At 40.0% G+C, this 18,493-nt stretch overlaps 1 long non-coding RNA gene across 1 annotated transcript in view; it reads right to left on the minus strand.

Moving 5' to 3' along the window:
* LOC144377142 (uncharacterized) overlaps positions 1 to 16,859 on the minus strand; it is a 33,689-nt gene extending 16,830 nt beyond the window's left edge. Inside the window, exon 1 of the long non-coding RNA XR_013437810.1 lies at positions 16,140 to 16,859. This is a non-coding gene — a long non-coding RNA (uncharacterized LOC144377142). The remainder of the gene's footprint in view (positions 1 to 16,139) is intronic.
* Between the last annotated feature and the right edge of the window lie 1,634 nt (positions 16,860 to 18,493).

Here is an 18,493-nt window from a genome sequence, read left to right on the forward strand (position 1 = left end):
AATTTATTCTTAGGTGTTACAGTGGGCTTTGGCGAAAAGTGGTTCTGATTTCTCTGAGGGAAGAAGAATCCTAGTTTCTATTGCTTGCTTGGGGCAGGTTAAGGGGTAAGAAAAAGGAGGGTAGCTGGTCTGAGAGAAAGTTTGATTCTGAAGGCTTCAATTTGGGGTATTGTTTTCTCAGCCTCAATATCATTATTGCCTTGTTATTTTAAATATTTCTCTGTAAATATTTATTTTTGTTCCTAAACATATATCCGCAGTTTGGGGACATTTAGTTTATTTCTAATTATTACAGGCAGTGCTTTGATATACACTAAGAATATTAGTATTAGGATATTAGAGGATTAGTGGAATATATAAATCCTTAATTATTTATTTGCCATATATTCCTAGTAGTAGAATACTCTTTATAATGGCATTATAAATTTACAAATCCAACACTATTTGAACCTAAATCTCCAAACCCTTGTTGATAGTATGTATCTTTGGTCTGGGTGTAGCTCAGCGGTCCCTGGGTTCAATTCCCAGCACTGAACAGGAAAGAAGAAGGAGAAGGAGAAGGAGGAGGAGAAGGGGGAGGAGGAGGGGGAGGAGGAGAAGGGGGAGGAGGAGGGGGAGGAGGAGGGGGAGGAGGGGGGAGGAGGGGGGAGGAGGAAGGAGGAAGAGGAAGAAGAAAAAGAGGAAGAAGAAGAAAGAAGAAGAAAGGAGGAGGAGGAGGAGGAAGAAGAAGAATAGAAGAACATACCATTGGATGTGGAAAATGACAAACTCCAAAATAGTGTGGCCTGGGGAGAGGTGATGAGGGAGAATGCAATACATTGATCCTTTTCCAGTACATTCTTTCCCAGTGACAAGACAGGCCCCAGGGAAGAGATATCCATCAGGTCTGGAATGACAGTCTCCGGGAAGAGGCCAAAGCTTTGATCCTTCCCAAATCCAATCCTTCCCTAGACCCTGGCACAGTGAAGACAAAGCCCAGATACTGACCACTGATCCCAGAACCCCATCTTGCCCAGTAAAATAGATCCCAAATTCCTGAGCATCTAAACTCATTAATTAAATCACCCCTCAGTGTAACCTACTTAAGCATAAACTTCCCCTTTGGCTGGTGGCTCATATTCCACCAGGAAAGTGGGTCCATCAGAGGCAGAATCTGTTCCTGAATAAAGGCTTTTGCTGACCCCTACTTTGCATCAGGCCTAGTCCTTTTGTGCTAACATTTTGGTTCCCTGACTGGGAAACAGGAGAAAGGTAATATTTTGTCCTTCCCTCTAAATCCATTTCCTCTCCCCACAGTCAGTTTAAAGACTGATGAGGCTTGGAAAGTGACTGTTGAACATCTGGCACTTCCATGGCTTTCTAAAAGTTGGGGGGCCCCGAAGCCTTGGCTCATAGGAGGTACAGTTGAATCCTCAAACTGACTGTGCCCAACCCATCCTATGGAATGCAGGCCCCTCACGCCCTCTGCAGTCCACTTTAGCTGAGCAACTGACAGCTTTTGAGTGGAAGAAATTTGGTGCGTGAGACAGAGAAGGACTTACAGCAACTAGAGGCAACTGGCCAGGGCCACTTCCTGGTGTTGCACAAAGGTCTCATGTCCCAAATCTGGCCCTAATAGCCCTCAGGGGTACCAAGTATAGACCACCTGCTAAATTCTTGCCTTATGCTATGTGGACAGTGCAAGGATTTGTATCAAATCTTTTATTGGTATTGAAGGTGTCCTGTTTCTATTCCCCCCTCCCCAATCTTCTTTCTTTTACAAACTCAGCAAACCTTACAGATCAGAGACCTCTTTGTCATTTTGTTCCTACCTTTAAATTCTCCAGAGAGATAAGATTTCATCTCTCTACCTGTCTGGTCTCCAGCAGATAGGAACCCACCCTTTAGCCAGTCAGGACCCAGGGGTCCCCAACCTCTGAGATGGGGTTAAAGACGTTTCCCCAATCCCCAGTGGGAAAAGTCCAGTCTGGTGACCTAAGAGGGCAGAGGATGCTTTGTTCTCAGCTGTCACTTCCATCGAGCCTCTCCAAATGTGGGAATTGTCTCAGTTCCCAGAGACACCCCCTTGGGCTGTCTCTTTACCAATTTTAAGACCTTCTTCTCCCAAACTGACCTCAAAATCAAATGCTTCATTAAGCTCAGCACTCAAATTTGGCCACAATACAAATTAGATAATCTGCACCAATGGTCCAAGTATGAGACCTTTGATCAAGAAGTTCTCCAAAATTTAAAAATTACCTATTATAGATTGCAAAATTGTCTGAAATTACAGACTGGCAAAGTTGTCTGAGATTCCCTACTTCCAACTTTTCTTTTTCCTTCACTCAATCGCCAAATATATCACCCTAGACCTTTATACTCCTGCTGACACTCTTTCTCCCTATTCAATTTATCAGCAGGTCTGCACCTGATACCCATAAAAAAACTTAAACAGAGAAGGGCACCAAAGCTTCCTGGAAGAATTTCTAGATACTGCTTTCAAGACCTTTAACAGTGGGGAAGATGAGGCTAAACAGGAGAAGGAGAAGCATCTTAAAACTAAACATCAGTTCCTAGCCTCAGCCATCCATATCTATAAAAAAGGTCACTGCCACCCCACCAGACCTTCCAATACACCTCCTGGACCCTGTTTCTGAAGTGGGCAGACTGGACACTGGATAAAAGCATGTCATAACCCAAGGCCACCCACCAAGCCCTGTCCCAGCTATGGACAACCAGGACCCCGAAGGTGGACTATTCCCAGGAATTAAAACCCTCCTGGAAACTGCCAGCAGGCCCGACTCAGCCTGTGTCCCAAGGTGGGAGGGAGGCGGAGTCTGGGGCAGTCAAATCTGGCTGGTCCCTTCCCTGACATGCCATAGTGGATGGGCGACACCCCTGAGGGTCTTTAAACCTCACACCCCCCACCCATGAGCTAGGTACCTGGAGAAGGTGACCCTCCCCAAGCAGCCAACTTCCCAAGTCCCCTAATACATCTGAGGAGCCCCAGGTTACAGGGATGGTGAATGGCCATGCAGCAGGCAAATATTCTCCTTCTGAAGAAATGTTAAGGGCACAACTAGCTGGTAAATGTCCTCCCTTAACTTAAAATTATATATATATATATATTTTAGCTCATGATTTTAATTCTGTGTTCCTAAGTTAAAATTTTATCCAACTATAGAGGTTTTTTTTTTTTTTTTAACTCTGCTTTGTTCAGAGGCCAATTTGCAAGGGTTAGTTCTCAATCTAATAGGTTTTAAAAAGCTGTAAGGCCTTTGTTTGTTCTGTGTATTGTCCTGTCTGCATGTGTTTGTGTATCAAAATTGTCATGTAGATGAATGAGCTCATAAATGAAAATTTAAAAAATATGCATCCAAGTACCTTTAATTCACGTGACTTACAAGGTTCAATTTAAAGTTGGTAAACAAATGAGAATAAAGGGTATCTTTAAAGTTACTAACTCAGGTTTTACTAGAAGGTTGAACAACTAGTAAAATGTTAATGTATAAATCCATTGTTTCTAGGATTTTTCTTTAACAAGGAAGAAGTGAACGCTGTTCAATGCACTTTTCTGATACCTTGATTTTTTTTTTGGGGGGGGGTGGGGAGGATAACAGGGATTGAACTCAGGGACACTTGGCCACTGAGCCGCATCCCAGCCCTACTTTGAATTTTATTTAGAGACAGGGTCTCACTGAGTCGCTTAGCACCTCGCTTTTGCTGAGGCTGGCTCTGAACTCATGATCCTCCTGCCTCAGCCTCCTGAGCTGCTGGGATTACAGGCATGCACCACTGCACCCAGCTGTTACTTTGATTCTTATAGTCAATAAGTGAATTAGATTTGACATATATAGGATTAGTCTTCATAAATGTGCTTGTAAGAAGCATCTGATTAATTTGCAAAGTTAAAATGCTGTTAAATATAATATCAAGTATTCTTAACTTTTTAAATTCCATTGTTTGTGTTTTCAGAATTAGTAAACAAACAGATGTGATTCTATGGGCAAGGGGTCCAAAAGTTTCAACTGTGTTTTCAATTAGAGTACTATAAATAACAAAGTATTTCTATTTATTAAAATGGAGTCATTTGGGGCTGGGGCTATAGCTCGGTGGTAGAGCACTTGCCTCACAGGTGTGAGGCCCTGGGTTTGATCTTCAGCACCACATAAAAATAAATGTTAAGGATATTGTGTCCATCTACAACTAAAAAAACAAATGGAGTCATTTGTCTAAATTCAGAAATTTCATGACGGTTTTTTCAGAATGTAAACAAAAAGAGGGGTCAACAGATAGGAAAGAGAAACTAGAAGATTCTAGGTGAAAGGAAAGTGACCACAACACTCGGAGTGACCAAAAGATCTTTATTGCAGCGGTGCAACAAAGAGAAAAGAAGGAAGGAAAGAGAGAGAAAAGAGAAGAGATAAAGAGGGAGAGAGCAAGAGCAAGAGAGAGACAGAGAGCGCACACAAGAAAGATAAAGAGCAAGAGAGAGAGAGCAAGAGAGAAAGAGCAAGAGAAAGAGAGCAAGAGAGAGGGGGGCTTGGCAGGAGGGAGTTTTTATAACCCAAATATAGCCTCTGGGTCTGCAAGCTGCCTTGTTGGCCCAAGGGGGGTTGAGTGCTCAGCCTTGAGCGGGACTTGACCCAAACAGGTGATAAAGGACCAGATAGAGGGGGGTTTGAGTGGGCTATCTTGCAGCCAACATCTGTTCAGCCTGCCCTGCAGACAACACAGTTCAGCCTGCTCTGTACCCAACACTAGGTATAGAACTACATTTAGTAGAAAGAAAAATAAAATGTTTCTGGGTAAGAAAGTCTTTGTATGATTAAATAAACAACATGAAGGTCTAAGTAAGTGATAAGAAGGTCTATGTAAGTAAAGGGAAATTTCAGCAAGTTTATGTGTTGGCTATATGTATGTGGAACAATCAGTTAAAGCTATTTAAGGTTTTTCCCTAAGGTCAAATACTAAGGTACTGATATAAAACCAAGATTTAATCTATATGTTAAACTGACAAGGATTTCTTAAAACATTAATTTACTCTTAACATTGTGTCTGTTAAGTTTTATTCTTTAGAGCAACTAGTCTTAAAGGAATTAGGATCTAAACAAAACTGGTTACACAGCAACAACCATTGTTTTCAAGTATTACACTACATTACAGAGTCTAAATTTTCCCTTAAAAGTTAAACTTGGTTAATGTAAAAACATCAGTATAGCATACTAAATGTGTTCATATCTTCCAGGTATACAAGTCTTCAAAGCAGGAGATTTAAAAGAACATTTTTATCAAGCTGCTATTCTCCAAACAAAAGTTATCTATAACGGTAATTTTGACTATAAGAATAGCAAATTTAATTGGGGATTTATTCATATCATTTAGTGTTCTGTAACTGAATCTAAATCTTATGTTACTTTTTACATTGAAGTAATTCACACAAAAGGAAAGTTAAAAGCTCTTTCAGCCTTTCTTTGGCTTATGTTTTAAATTAAATACTAACATTCATATAGACTCAAGAAACAATATAGGCAAACTACGCAAAATGACATTTAAGAAAGAGGCAAAGATCAGCTTCAGGACTAGAACACTTCACCTAGGATTTATGAAGAGCCCCGCCTTACCTGAGATAAAGCTCTGCCTCCCACCTGAATGCACATAGGCTGAACTTCAGCTCATTTAAAGTTGTGTTCAAAAGATTGGTGTTTGTTGTAAAGATTATTGTGATCCCAAAACAGGGATATAATACATAACTCAGCCAAAATTCAAGGTAGCTATTACACAACTTATATGTTTTTACTCTTATTAATAAATTTCATTTTGTATTTTCCTTGGAAACTCTATAACTGTTGCCTGTTACTGTTTGCAGAGGTACTTCTTCAAGAACACACAACCTGGGTTAAATTGAGATAATAAGCCATCACCTCTAGGACAGATAGGATGTAAGACTAACTTCCAGATAATACAGACCCCCATTAAATAAAAAGGGTAAATGACTGTAAAGGTACAGACATTGAAATTAAAGTCCAGTACTCTTATTTTGAGACTGGTGAGACTGGCTTGCTGCATGTTTAAGACCAAGTCTTGCTGGGACTGTGGCTCAGCAGTAGAGTACTCCCTTAGCACAGGTCGGACCCGGGTTCGATCCTCAGCACCACATAAAAATAAAGATATTGTATTGTGTCCATCTACACCTAAAAAATAAATATTAAAAAAGACCAAGTCTTAAAGATTAAGGTTAAAATAAAAGGGCCAAGAAAACCAATATTTGGCTCCTGCCCTCTGAATCAGCCTGAAGGGCTAAGGAGCTGTTCTCAAGTTCCCAAGGGTAACGCTTAACAGCAAATAGGAACAAGGTCAATTTGACCAGCTTGATCTTGAACACCTAGCAAAACAGTTCTAACCAAAATACAGCCATACCTGGGAATTTTAGAAGAAAAATAATAGTTCTTTTAAATAGAATTTAAGATGTACAATTGTGTCTCTCCCAGGCCTGATGCCCCCACAAACTTCTGAGGTTTTTTATTTGTGAGGCCTACATTTATCCCTGCCTACCAAAATTAAACTGGCCTCTGTACCTTAATTTTACTTATTTCTCAAACTGACATTTAACCCCACAACCAAAGCCTACCCATTCCAATAACAGCACATACCAGACGTAGGAGAACTCCCCAATTTATTTCCTTACTCATAGGGCTAGAAACATCCACCCGGATTAACACAGGAGTAGTGGGATTAGGAACCTCTATTTACTATAAAATATCAGCACAGGTTATTGTAGATATCCAACAGGTCACTAATTTGAGTTTATGAAAGCCATTAGACTCCCTGGCATCTGTCATCCTGCAAAACCAGTTGGGAAAGAATGCTGTTTCTATGTAAACTAATCAGGAATGGTAAGAGACAAGGTTAATTGGCTCCAGGACCACCTGGAACAGGGAAAATAGATCAATTTACTATTCCTGGTAACAGGTTTATCATGCTGATTCTCATAATATACACAATTACGAGCATGGCTAATGGCACAGAGATTTATTGGTCCCATATTTCACAGCCTGCTAGTGCTCTCCCAGTAATATGGTTTGATGTTCCCCGTTCTATGTTAATTCCACCCTTTCTTGTCTGCTCCTTTGTTGACTACTGGGTGCACCCAGCAATTTTTGTTTATTTACTCAGGATTTTCCTCCTGACCCCCACTTTGCATTTCTCTAGATAACTCATACTGTTACCACACCAAGGCTCAAACCTGGCTTCATCACCTCCTTAAAGAGCAGGATCAAGAGACCAGGCTTACTTTTCTCACTGGCAGAGGCTCTTCAGCCAGGCAGGAAGTTAATGTTAACAATTCATTAGGGGCTGGGGATGTGGCTCAAGTGGTAGCGCGCTCGCCTGGTATGCGTGCGACCTGGGTTCGATCCTCAGCACCACATACCAACAAAGATGTTGTGTCCGCCGAGAACTGAAAAATAAATATTAAAAATTCTCTCTGTCTCTCTCTCCTCTCTCACTCTCTCTTTAAAAAAAAAAACAAAAAAAAAAACAATTCATTAAACAGACTCCTATGCTCTCTCCATAGTCACAGGGATCCACCACATAAATTGTTATGATGTCTGAATGTGTTACACCTTATCCACAAAATATTTCTGTTGCAGGAAAACAGGTTATAGATTGGGGGGGTGTCTCATGGGGAACTGATAGACACTCAATCTAGAGATATGGGATGGACATTCTCTCATGGGGACAATGTAACTCATGTTTATAGAAATAACACAGCTCCGTTATGTACTGATACAAGGGGAATTATTATCTCCCACCATGAGAATGGATTTTGGGTCAATTCAGGACTCCATATGGAAAACAAGTTTAACTCAGGAGACTTTCAGGTCTGGAATTGTGAGTCTCAGTATGATAAATCAAAAAATGTTATCCATCTTAACTTTTCCCTTCACAAAGAATTCCACCTCCCAGCATATGTATTAAATCCCTATGTTTTATCTTCTGTGCCCATTCAAATACAGTATCATGTCCACAAAATATGGATCATGTTAAATGTGAAAACTTGTATGTTGCATCACTGTGTCGATCAAACCATATGGCAGAGCCCAGAACAAACCGTTATGATTCTCAAAAGGCCAGTAGCTACCTGGCTCCCTGTAAAATTAAAAGAACCATGGCAGGAAACACCTTCAGTAGCGTTCATGCAAGAGTTAAAACACTGGGCTAAATGATTGATCTGATGGTTAATAGCTGGTGGAGTTGTTTTGGCTGGCATCATTGCTTCTGCCTCCACAGCAGCCCTGGCCTCACACCAAGAGATCCAAACAATACATGACCTTCAGCAATTTCATAAGAATTACACTGAAACCTGGCAAACTCAAGTACTTATTGATCAGGAAATTCTGAGCGAGGTACAGCAACTAAAAGATTCTGTTATATAGCTAGGAGAACGAGTACAAGATTTATGTTGGGGGGAAAAAAAGATTTATGGGGCTCAGAGACTCCAGTGCCATTATAATATTACTCACTTTTGTGTTACTAGCTTCCATACAATGACACTGAGATTCAATGGCAAAGTGTTGTTGTAGGGACAAACGAGGCAAGGCACCAAAGATAGCGGGAAACAGTTTTATTTGCCTGCAGCCAGGTTCAGAGGGTACAGCCGTTGCTGTAATCAATCAATCCCCTGAACCCCGAGTTCAGAGAGTTTCAGAGTTTTATACCCAGCATGAAAGGGGAGGGGCTCAGAAGTTCACAGTCTGCAGAAGTTCACATAAAAGCAGCTTTTTCTTTCACTGTTCTGGGCAAGTTAACTCTTCAAGGACAACACCTGAGAAGGGGAGAGCTTCTTCTCCCCTTTCTTTCCTCCCCCTGCCAGCTGTTACCATGAGCCCATTTGTAACTTATCTTAAAAATGTAGACATCTCTGTGAAGCCCAGCTCAAGGCCAGAGGCCTTGTCTGCACATTTCTTCAAAGTACTATATTTGTGAAAAACTAGTAAGGGGGTGTCCAGCACCTGGAGTGCTGGTATCTTCTCGGCCAGTGGCCAAGTAAACAGGGCGACATGAAAATAGGAAGTTTATCTACAATCGACTCTTTTTCTGACAGTCCTAAAATCAGCCATGGTGAAGAGGGCTTTTCTGTGGAGATAGGGGGTGCCACTTCAGTGTCACAATAATCTAATGGGAATTGATCCTTTATGCTTCTTTGGGTGTGTTATAATTTCAATCTCAGGTCCTGGCCATGGTTAATGCCAAAACATTACTTTTTGATAATGAAGAGATTTAGGGCAGTTTAGCTAAAGGAATTTCTTCCGTTAACCCTTTTAAGTACTTTTCTACACATGTAGCTGGGTTCCTAGTTGTAACTATGCTGTTAATTGCATCTCTGTTCTAGTTTTGCTTAATCTGTCAAGCAGGATGGAGACAATGAAACCATCAGGAAAGTATGGATCCAAGGTTAATCATGCTTGCTATGCTCCAAAGGAACCAGACCCCTGAAATCATGGGAAGAGCACCCTAAATCTGATTTAGTCTTAATTAAGAATGATAGGGTCCTCAACTATATTACATGCCAAATTTATTTTCCTTACACTTATAAATTACTTAATATTCATTTTTTACACCAAAATTATTCTCCTAACCCTAGTAAGCTAAATAGTGTTCATTTTAAATGCTACAATTGTTTCCCTAACCCGGAAAACCATAATCTTCATATATTGTTATAATTTCTTTTCTTCTACCTGTTTTTAGTTTTACAGTTTCTTAATAAAGTGACCAGTTCAGCCACAACTACTGGGAAACATCTCAAAGCATCTCTTCTCCTGTCATTCACTGCCTGAACTTCTGGGGCCGCATAAAGAGAACTGACATCCTCATGATGGCCTCTAAACTTCTTCCACATAGTCCCCTCTGCATGTCCCCCAAAATTCACTTCCAGGACTCTGAAAGGAGGTCCCCACAATGTCACCCCCTCTCAGCAGTAAGTAGCCAGAGATTGATCTTGACTCCAAATTCATTTCTTCCTTTCAGAGTCTGGAATATTGGATATGGAAAATGACAAACCCCAAAATAGTGTGGCCTGGGGAGAGGGGGTGAGGGAGAAGGCAATACATTGATCCTTTTCCAGTACATTCTTTCCCAGTGACAAGACAGGCCCCAGGGAGGACATACGCAACAGGTCTGGAATGACAGTCTCTGGGAAGAGGCCAAAGCTTTGATCCTTCCCAAATCATATTCTTCCCTAGACCCTGGCACAGTGAAGACAAAGCCCAGATACTAACCGCTGATCCCAGACACCCAACTTGCCCAGTAAAACAGATCCCAGATTCTGAGTGCCCAAACTCATTAATTAAGTCACCCCTCAGTATAACCTATTTAAGCATAAACTTCCCCTTTGGCTGGTGGCTCATTTTCCATCATGAAAGTGGGTCCATCAGAGGCGTGACTCTGTTCCTGAATAAAGGCTTTTGCTGATCTGTGAAGTTCGTGTCCAGATCACATACATGTATTATTCTTTACTCCCTTTGTGGTTATAATTTGCTTATCTTTGATGAAAAGTAAAGTTGAACTTTTATCACGTTTATTGGACATTTAAGAAATTTTCTTATATAAAATGCCATTCTCACTCAAATGTATATTTTCTTTTTGTACTGGGGATAGAACCCAGTGGTGCTTTGCTGCTGAGCTACATCCCTGACCCCTCTGTTTTTAGACAAGGTCTTATTAAGTTGCTGAGACTGGCCTCAAAATCATGATCCTTCTGCCCCAACTTCCAGAGTCACTGGGATCACAGGCATGTGCCATCACCCTTAGCTTATATTTTCATTTATTGATCTGACAAAGGCCTTTGAAAGTTAAAGACACAAATTTTGGTTAAGAATACTTTTCTCCAGGTTTGCCTAGTTTGTGCAAGACTGTGTTCAATTCTCAACACTGAATTAAAAAAAAAAAAGATATGTTCTTCTAATAGCCTTTGTCTTCTTAGTTTATAGTGAATTTTGCAACATAAAAGTTTTTTACATTTTTAAAAATAACTAGATCTATCACCATGTATGTTTTCAGCTTTAGTTTCATCTGTAGAAAGTCCTTCCTTATACCAAGATTTTGTAAATATTCACCTATATTTTCTTCTACTTACATTGAAATTTTTAATTCTTCTAATTAAAATTAAAAATGTTTAATCCCCAGCACCACAAAACAAAACAAAACCAAAAATCAACTAATGTGATACACAACATCAACACACTTAAACAACACAATTTTGAATGACCACTGTATCAAAGAAGAAATCAAAGGAAATGAGAAAATACCTTGCGACAAATGAAAATGAAAACACAAAATACCAAAAGGTATGGGATGCAGCCAAAATGAAAATGTTACATGCCTACCTTGAAAAAAAGAAAGATCTCAAACAACCAAAATTTACATGTCAAGGAAGTAGGAAAAGAACAAACTGAGGCCAAAGTTAGTGGAAGGAAGGAAATAATAAAGATCTCAGCATAAATAAATGAAATAGAAGGCAGAAAGACAATTTTTAAAAAAAACAAAAGTAAGAGTTCTTTTTGAGAAATGATAAACAAAATTGATTATCTCTTAGCTAGACTAAGAGAAAAGGAGAAGACTCAAAATCAGAAAGAGACTGTGCACAGATGTCCCAGAAATAAATAAAAAGGAACATAAGAGATTACAATGAACTACTTCATACCAACAAATTGGATAATAGAAGAAATGTATAAATTCCTACATGCATACAACCTACCAAGACAAAATGAAAGTCTAAACAAATTTATAACTATTTGGAGATTGAATCAGCAATCAAAAGCCTCCCAACCAAGAAAAATCTAGGATAAGACAGCTTCATTTCTGAATTCTACCAAGCATTTAAAGATAGCCAGTCCTTCACAAACCTTCCAAAACTTGAAGAGGAAGAAACACTTCCAGATTTACATCATAGATCAGCTTAATTCTGATACCAAAGCCAGACAAAGACAAAAAAGAAAACTATAAGCCAATAACCCTGATGAATATAAGTAAAAAAAAAAAAAAATCCTCACCAAAACACTAGCAAACCAAATCCAACAGCACATTAAAAGGATTGTACAGGGGCTAGGGATGTGGCTCAAGCGGTAGTGCGCTCACCTGGCATGCGTGAGGCCCGGGTTCGATCCTCAGCACCATATACAAACAAAGATGTTACGTCCGCCGAAAACTACAAAAAAAGAAAAAATATATAAAAGTTCTCTCTCTCTCTCTCAAAAAATGAAAAGAAAAAGAAAGGGGAAAAAAAGGATTGTACACCATGATCAAGTAGGTTTTATTTCCTGGGGATGTAAAGATAGTTCAATATACAAAAATCAACTAATGTGGGTTGGGATATAGCTCAGTTGGTAGAGTTGTCACATGCACAGGGCCATGGGTTTAATCCCCAGCACCACAAAACAAGACAAAAATCAACTAATGTGATACACAACATCAACAGAATCATGATAAAAAATACAATATTGGGGCTGTGTTCTGGCTCAGTGGTAGAGCACTTGCCTAGCATGTGTGACGCACTGGGTTCGATTCTCAGCATTGCATATAAATAAATGAATAAAATAAAGATTCATAAACATCTAAAAAAATTTTAAAAGTACAATATTACCTCAATAGATGCAGAAAAAGCATTTGACAAAATTTAATACTCAAAGTAAAACCAAAACGAACCAAGAATAGAAAGAAATTCTCTCCTCGCTCCCCTCTCTCTATACATCCCACAGCTAATATCAAACAAATGGTGAAAAACTGAAAGCTTTTCTGCTAAGATCAAGAACAAGGTGAGGATGCCTACCTTACCACCTCTGTGCAGCTTAGTACTAGAAGTCCTAGCCAGAACAATTAGGCAAGAACAGGAAATGTAAAGTGTTCAACTCAACTCAGAAAGAAGTAAACTTGTCTCTGTTTGCAGATGATATGATCTTATATATAGAAAACCCTGACGTAACATAAAAATACCTATTTAAACTAACAAATTTAGGGTCTGTGGATATAGCTCAGTTGGTAAAGGGCTTGCCTCACATGCACGAGGCTCTGGGTTCAATCCCCAGCAACGCCTGTACACACACATACACACACACACGCACAACACAAACTAACAAATTCAGTAAAATTACAGAACGTAAAATACAAAAACCAGTTGCATTCCTATATACTAGCAAACTATCCAAAAAAGAAAAAGTAAAAAACCAAAACAAAACAATTTCACTTACAACAGCACCAAAAAGAACAAAATACCTAGGAAATAACCTAACGGGAATGAGGTGAGACAGCTGTACAATGAAAACTCCAGGCATTGATGAAACAAATTAAGCAAGACACAAACAAATGGAAAGACATCCTGTGTTCATGTATTGGAAGACTCAATGTTGTTCAAATGTCCATACGACATAAAGTGGTCTTCAGATTCAACACAGTCCATATCAAATCCAATGTCATCTCTTACAGAGGACAATTCTAACATTCATATGGAACTACAAGACTCTCAAAGCTTAAGCTCAATAGTACAGAAGAGCTGGCATACATGAGGCCCTGGTTTGAACCCCAGCACCAAAAAATTAAAAAAATAAAAAATAAATGTATTTATAGATTCAAACATATGATCTGAAACTATAAAACTCCTAGAGGAAAACAGAGGAAAGGAGAAAACATCAGGACATTAGGCTTGACAAAGATTTCATGGCTATGACACAGGTACCCAAAACAAGCAAGTGGAACCACATCACACTATAAAGCTTCTGCATAGCAATGAAAACCATCAACAGAGGTAAAGGCAATCTAGGGAATGGGAGAAAACATGTGCAAACCATGTATCTGATAAGGTGTTAATCTCCAAAATATATAAAGAACTCCCACAACTCAATAATTTTAAAAATCTAGTGACCTGACTTAAAAAACGGGCAAAAAACTTGAACAGACATTTTCCAAAGAAGACATAAAAATGGCCCACAGGCATAAGACAAAAAAATAAATTTTCAGCATCACTAAGTACAGGGAAATACAAATCAAAACGATGATAAGGGGGTTGGGATTGTGGCTCACCTAGGCACTAGGTTCGAGCTTTAGCACCACATAAAAATAAATAAATAAAATAAAATAAAATAAAGGTTTTGTGTCCAACTACAACTAAAAATATATATTTAAAAAACATGATAAGTCATCTCACACTTTTTAGGATGGCTAATATCAAAAATAAGACATCAGGACTGGGGATGTGGCTCAAGCCGTAGCATGCTCGCCTGGCATGCGTGCAGCCCAGGTTCGATCCTCAGCACCACATACAAACAAAGATGTTGTGTCCGCCGAAAACTAAAAAATAAATATTAAAAAAAAATTTCTCTCTTTCTCCCCCCCCCTCCCCCTCTCTCTCTCTTTAAAAAAAAAAAATAAGACATCAAGGGCTGGAGTTGTAGCTCAGTGGTAGAGTACTTGCCTAGCAGGTGTAAGGCCCTGGGTTCGATTCTCAGCACTGCATATAAATAAATGAGTAAAATAAAGTTCCATCAATATCTAAAAAAATATTAAAAAAAAAATAAGATATCAAGTGTTGGTGAGGATGTGAAGAAAGGCAGCCCTTGCACATAACAAGTGGAAATGCAAAATGGTGCAGCTGCTATGGGAACAAGTGTGGAGGTTCCTCAAAAAAATTAAAAATAGAGCTACCATATTATTCACTATTTCCACATCTGCATTTTTATCCAAAAAAAATTGAACATCTTGAAGAAACATTAGCACTCCTCTGTTCATTGCAGCTCTATTCACAATAGCTAAGATATGGAAACAGCCTAAATGTCCATTGACAGATGAATGGATAAAGAAAATATGTTATATACACATAATGGAATACTCCAAAGCCTTCAGAAAGGAGGAAATTCTGCCACATGTAACAACACAAAGGGACCATAAGGACATTAGGCCATGTGAAATAAACTATTCAGAAAAATACAAATACTGCCCAATTAGATGGATTATAATGGAAATAGTTGTATCAGGATATAAGACTCAGAGTAATCATTTTTGTTTTCTTGAAAATTTTCTTTGATATTCTTATCACACCAATTAAAATAATATAAAAGGAAAACTAATTCTAGAGGAAAAAAAATATCCAAATTACTGTTATTGGTTTCCATGTGCTCTATTCTGTGTCCAAATTAAGGTAGTGAGAGAAAATTGTACTTCTATGGAAAAAAACAAAAAGGAAATCACTCTGTACATGTAAATACAAAAAAACAAAACAGAAGCCAGGTGAGATGGTGCAGGCCTATCATCCCAGCTACTTGGGAGGCTGAGGCAAAAGGATTGCAAGTTTGAGGCCAGCTTGGGCAACTTAGCAAGACCGTGTCTCAAAATAAACTAAAAGGGCAGGGATGTAGCTCAGTGGCAGTGCACTCCTGGTTTCAAAAAACAAACAACAACCAAAAAAAAAAAAAAACAGAAAATGAGGGATTTGAGTTTGAAAACTTGAAAGGGGGCAATATTTTTGTAACATATTACATGAGAGGTTCACAGCCCCTCAGCTGCCTTAGGGAGCCCCATGCCAGGCCCACAGTTATGGTGGTTTTGCAGTTGGAGAACTGTGTACCCACACTCTGCCTCACCACTCACTAGCTCTGGGCCATTGGTCAAGTTATTTAAAGTCTCTGATCCTCAAGTTCCTCATTCGTGAATGGGAGATGTAGGTACCCTACCTCATAAGATGATCATAAGACAAAAAACATCAGATGTGTAAAGCGAGCACCTCGCCTAATACGTAGTTCATATTCAGTAAAGGCTAGTGGACCTATCTGTGACTGAATTCATTGTCAGGTTATTTATGATCCCTATGAGAAGATCTGGAGCCTGGCACGCACGAGGTGGCCTCCCAGGAAAGGTCTTTTGAAGAGATGGATGTGTGAATGCATGGCCTAATCTCCACCTTCAGATCCCTAGTGGAAGAGACATGGGGTTTGTTCTATATATTTCTAAAGAATACAACTGTGACCAGGAAGGATATTGGTAATAATCTCATCGCTTGTTGTTATTGTTGTTTGTTTGTTAGAAAAAGCAGATTTTCCTAAACAAAGTCTAGGTTCTTGGGAAGGAGAAGTGAAAAGGAGGCTTGTCTGATGATACACATTCATACATACCGCTTGGGTCTTTAGACCCTGCTGGAAGAAGTCACCTGGGCTTGAGAAGATGGCGCTCTCACAGAGGTACAGAGTGTTCTCATTTCCTTCCTTCCTCCATCCTCTGAGGAGGAACGGTGCTTGGACCAGGAGAGAGGCACTGGTGGGGAGGGCAGCCCAGGGCAGTGGGGTTCCCCCTGTGCCAGCAACACCAAGCCTGGACAGGCCTGGCACATCCTCAGGCCCAGGTGCCCTTGATTTCCTTGCGGAGTAGGCAGAAGGCACAAAGAGACGGTTTCACCTAAAATCAAGAACGACATCCTAATAAAGCTGTTTGAACCTGGGAGAGGTGTCTCAAACACCCTGGGCTCCTCATCACTGGCTCTTGGGCTGGAGGGGATGTTTCTAAAGTTGTCTAAAAGAAGCTCCAGCTCTGAGTAAAGAAGGAAAACTTCAGCCTGAGATTTTCTGAAGGCATGTGAGAGTCTCACGTCCTCACAACTGTTTTGACTGACACCTAGCGGCCTACTAGTAGAAGAGGCTACTACCACAAATCTGAGCCCAAGGATAACTCCAGTCCTTCTCAGAGCACATTTTCAACACAACCTGGACCTAGAGGTGTTCCCCTTCTCTCTGAGTAGTTTCAAGGGTCGAGTCTCACAAAAGAAACAAACAAACAAAAAGAACTAAGTTTTAGGATCTTGCAATACCACCGCTCCTGGTCACAGTTCCAGGACAAGGACAGAAATACAATCAGAGAATGCTCCTTCTTTCCAGCCTCATGGAGAGGGGAGCAAGTCATGTACATGACAAAATGAATTTCCATGGAAGGTGGACCTGCTCCATAGTAATGTGATGAATGCCTTCAAAGTTAGGTCAACGAGGAGATCCTTGAGGTCTGAGGTGGAAGGCCTGGGAGGGAGGGAGTGAAGTCTGAGCTAGCTTTTCTGTTAGTTTTTGGTGCTTAGGGATTGAGCTGAGGGCCTGCACATTCTCTATCACCGGCTACACCCCAGCCACTAGAGCTAGTTCTTGATGGAGAGATAAGCCAAGAATTGGGGAAGGAAGGAATGGCAGCAGGTGCAGCAAACCCTGGGCTTTGGAATCTAACAGACTGCATCCAATTCTGCACTCTCCTCCCTGGCCCAGGACTTCAGCGAGTCTATTCCAGTCTCACAGCTACTTCCTCCTCTTACAATAGGGACACTCACATCTTCCTTGAAAGCTTGTCATTTGGACCAGAGATCACATATGTCCTGTGCATTGCTCAGTGTATGGCACCTAATAAGCGCTCAAGTTGTACCTTGTGCTGCTGAGAACTGGACCAGGCACAGGAGGCAGGCCCTGGGCCACACTGTGTGTTGAGCCTAGGACAGGAGTCAGCAGCATTCAGTTTGAGTTCTTGATTTGTCACCAAATAACTCACTTCCACTCTTTCTGGGTCTCTCCTCATCTCTTCAGTGAGAATATTGGTCTAGAGAGTTTCCTACACTGGCTGTTTTATAGAATGAATCATCTAGAGAGCTTTTAAAAATCCTAAGGCTGTAACAGAAGGATTGCGAGTTCAGAGCCAGCCTCAGCAATGATGAGTCACTAAGCAATTCAGTGAGGCTCTATCTCTAAATAAAATGCAACATAGGGCTGAGGATGTGGCTCAGTGGTCCAGTGTCCCTGAGTTCAATCCCCAGCACCTTCCCCTGCAATTCTAATGACCATCCTGTACCCCAGACAAACTCATTCGGAAACTCTGGGGCTGGGAACACAGACAGCAGACATTTTAAAGAATCCTAGGGGATTCGAAAGTGTACTGAAGGTTGAGAACTAGTAGATTAAGCTTTTATTATCACTTCATTCAAAGCATTTTTTTAAAAAATATTTTTTTTAGTTAAAAATGGACACAATAATTTTATTTGTTTATTTTTATGTGGTGCTGGGGATTGAACCCAGGGTCTCACATGTGAGAGGCAATTGCTCTATCACTGAGCTACAACCCCAGCCCTCAAAACACTTTTTATTTACTCTTCTGTGCTTTCTTCCTTGACCTCTGAGATTTATAAATGTGCCATTTAATTTTGAAATAGTTGGTCAACTATCTGTGGGGTGATAGATTTCTAATGTAACAAATCATGCAGGAAATACAGTCTGCATGATTTCAAATTAAAGTAATAGTAATCCTTTTTATATTGATTGTATTGGTTATGTACATGTCAAAACTGATCAAACTGCATTCTTCAAATATGTACATTTTATTGTACTTCAATTTTACCTCAACAGAGCTATGGGGAAAAAAGAGAACCAGTAGACTGAACGATCTATAATGTCACTTACAGTTCATAACATTAGGAGGATAGAGAAAAACAACAATAAATAATGAT

The sequence above is a fragment of the Ictidomys tridecemlineatus genome, chromosome 4, assembly GCF_052094955.1.
Source record: "Ictidomys tridecemlineatus isolate mIctTri1 chromosome 4, mIctTri1.hap1, whole genome shotgun sequence".
NCBI classification, from domain to species: domain Eukaryota; kingdom Metazoa; phylum Chordata; class Mammalia; order Rodentia; family Sciuridae; genus Ictidomys; species Ictidomys tridecemlineatus.